Genomic DNA, 3,853 nt, shown 5'->3' with positions numbered 1-3,853 from the left:
TGATGATGATGACAGTGTTGATGATGGTGATGATGACAATAGTGATGGTGATGATAATGATGGTGATGGCGATGATGATGGTAATGATGATGATGTTGATGGTGATGGTGATGCTGGTCATAATGATGATGTTGATGGTGATGATGATAATAGTGATGGTGAAGATGATGATGGTGATGATGATGTTGATGGTGATGATAATAATAATGATGATGTTGATGGTGATGATGATAATGATGGTGATGGTGATGGCAATGCTGGTGAAGATGATGATTATGTTGATGGTGATGATGATTATGGTTATGATGATCATAATAGTGATGATGATGATAATGATGATGGTGATGATGATTATGATGCTGATGCTGATGATGGTGATGATGATGATAACAGTGATGATGATGATGTTGAAGATGATGATGATAATGGTGATGATGATATTGATGGTGATGATAATAGTGATGGTGATGATGTGATAATGATGATGATTATGAAGATGATGATGATGATGATAATAGTGATGATGTTGATGGTGATGATGATAATGATGGTGATGGTGATGGCAATGCTGGTGAAGATGATGATTATGTTGATGGTGATGATGATTATGGTTATGATGATCATAATAGTGATGATGATTATAATGATGATGGTGATGACGATGATAATAGTAATGATGATGATGATTATGATGCTGATGCTGATGATGGTGATGATGCTGATGCTGATGATGGTGATGATGATGATAACAGTGATGATGATGATGTTGAAGATGTTGATGATGATAATGGTGATGATGATATTGATGGTGATGATAATGTTGATGGTGATGATGTGATAATGATGATGATTATGAAGATGATGATGATGATGATAATAGTGATGATGTTGATGGTGATGATGGTGGTGATGATGGTGATGATGATGGTGATGATGGTGGTGATGATGATGATGTTGATGGTGATGATGTGATAATGATGATGATTATGAAGATGATGATGATGATGATAATAGTGATGATGATGATGTTGATGGTGATGATGGTGATGGTGATTGTGATGATGATGATGTTGATGGTGATGATGTGATAATGATGATGATTATGAAGATGTTGATGGTGATGATGGTGATTATGATGATGATGATGATGATAGTGATGATGATGGTGATGATGTTTGTGTTTATTTTAAAAGGCCAGCAGAAAAATAAAAACATTTTATTTTGTAACCAACAAGCTGCAGACTGATCAGCAGATGGAAGTATTTCAAAATAAAAGCTGCTGTTTAACAGTTGCAGCAGATGGTTTCAGTTTGGGGTTTTTTGTTTCTTTGGGGAGGTTCAGACAGTCCAGTCTGCTCCCACGCCTCATTAGCATATTTAATTAATCTGGTGACTGATGCAGGAGGGGGCTGCAGGGAGGGGGAGTGTGTGAAAGTGCCCTCCACCATCAGAAGCCCCCTGACCCCCCTATGGCCCCCTGTTGTTGCCGTGGTTTCAGGCTGATGCTCTTTGTTTTAAGCTGCTGAATCATGCAAGGGGGGGGGGGGTCGCTACTGAACTGGTCTGATAAATGTTCTGTTCTGTCCCAGGAGGGGGCGGGGTTTAAATCAAGCACACAACCTGCTGCTGCTGTGAAGACACACACACACACACACACACACACACACACACACACACATTGAGTTAAAGTTGGATCAGAAACTGAGACAAACTCAACACGAAACAAAAACTGAACCCGACTCACGCAGACCTCGGTCCGTCCTGAGTCATGGCCCCGCCACCCCGCTCCAAGGGGATGATGGGTAATATTTCTTCCTCCTCGGGTCTTTTCTCTGCAGCGCGGCCGATCGATGCCGCTGAAGCTGCTAAATCATGTTGAGGAGCGGAGCTGCGTGAAGGCAGAGAGCATGCTGGGAGAGGATTTATCCTGGGGGTCGCTGCAGATCTCATCATCTGGACTTCCTGTTTGACTTCATCACAAGATAAAAGCAGAGAGCTGCTCACTTTATTCCAGAACRGGACAAACTTTTACTGTTTCACATGAGAAGCACTTCTGTAGGTTCAAACATCAAACACACAAAAAGAAAAGTGTGGAAGGCTCAGAATGAAACGTTTTATTTTGATTTTCTTCACAAAAACTTCAGTAACTCTAACTCCTGTTGGTCTGCTTCCTTCTGATTGGCTGGTTCAGTAAGCATCTGTTCTGACAGGAGGGATCACTAAAGAATTAAAACATCCCACTAACTCACTAACTAACTCATAATAACTAACTCATTAACTCCAACTCATAATAACTAACTCACATTAACTCTAACTCATAACTAACATATTAACTAACTCGTAACTAACATTAACTTGAATACATAACTAACTCACAGTAACTATGACTCATAACTCTAACTCATAACTAACTCACATTAGCTCTTAACTCATAACTAACTACTTAACTCTAACGCATAACTAACACATTAACTTTAACTCAGAACTAACTCACAATAACTAACTCATAATGATTAACTCACATTAACTCCAACTTATAACTCTAACTCACAACTAACTCATAATAACTAACTCACATTAACTCTTAACTCATAACTAACTTCTTAACCTAAAGCTTAACTAATACATTAACTTTAACTCACAACTAACTCATAATGACTAACTCATAACTAACTCACATTAACTCTAACTTATAATATTAACTCATAGCTAACTTCTAAACTCTAACTCATAACTAACACTAACTTTAACTCACAGCTCTAACTCATAATTAACTCACATTAACTCTAACCTATAACTTTAACTCATAACTAACTTCTTAACTCTAACTCATAACTAACACATTAACTTTAACTCATAACTCTAACTCATAATAATTAACTCACATTAACTCAAACCTTTAACTTTAACTCATAACTAACTCACATTAACTCCAACTCAAAACTAACTCACATTAACGCTCACTCATAACTAACTTCTTAACTATAACTTATAACTAACACACAGTAACGCTAACTTACATATAACTCTAACTCATAACTAACTCATAGCTAACACATTAACTTTGACTCATAACTAACTCACAATAACTCTAACTTATAACTAACTCATAACTAACTTGCATTAACTGTAATTCATAACAACTAAATTACATTAACTCTAATTCATAATAACTAAGTCATATTAACTCTAACTCACATTAACTCTAACTCATATTAACTCTAACTCACACTAACTCTAACTCCAGTTTTCTCTAATCCCTTGAACAAACGGCTGACAGAATGAACCCAGATCTTTATAAACCTGGAGGAACTGGACAGAACTGGACTTGGCAGAGCCTCACCATCTGAACAGGAGCAGCTGATGGACACAGGTCAAATGTCACAGTTTAGACCCATTTGTCCGAGGCTGAACTGAGAACTGCTACAGGCACTAGAGGGGCATTACAGCAGGAGTGTGTGACTCCGCCTCCTGCTGACTGAGTGCTCCTGATGCTGCAGCTCTGAGCGTGTGCAAAGTGTTGTCTGACAGCAGGTCTGCTGTTTGTCAGAACCCAGGTGAAACCTGAGTCCTACTGCGTCCTGATCAATACACCTGGAGCGCACACACATCTCTGTGTGGGAAATTATCCCAGCTGTCAGTGAACGCACCACCTTCATGCTTTGTGTGTGTGTGTTTATTGACTACATGTTTTACTATTGTTGTTGTTTTTCTCATCATTGTTAAACTTTTTTCCTGCAGAAACTGGCCAACCAGAAAGCCCCAACCAGGCCAACGAATCAGACGTGAAGGAACAGCCAGAGAACGGTAACACACACACACACACACACACACACACACACACACACATACA

This window comes from Austrofundulus limnaeus, unplaced genomic scaffold (genome assembly GCF_001266775.1).
Source record: "Austrofundulus limnaeus strain Quisiro unplaced genomic scaffold, Austrofundulus_limnaeus-1.0 Scaffold1197, whole genome shotgun sequence".
In the NCBI taxonomy this organism is placed as follows: Eukaryota; Metazoa; Chordata; class Actinopteri; order Cyprinodontiformes; family Rivulidae; genus Austrofundulus; species Austrofundulus limnaeus.
The sequence above is the reverse complement of the archived record's forward strand: the minus strand, read 5'-3'. Positions refer to the sequence as shown.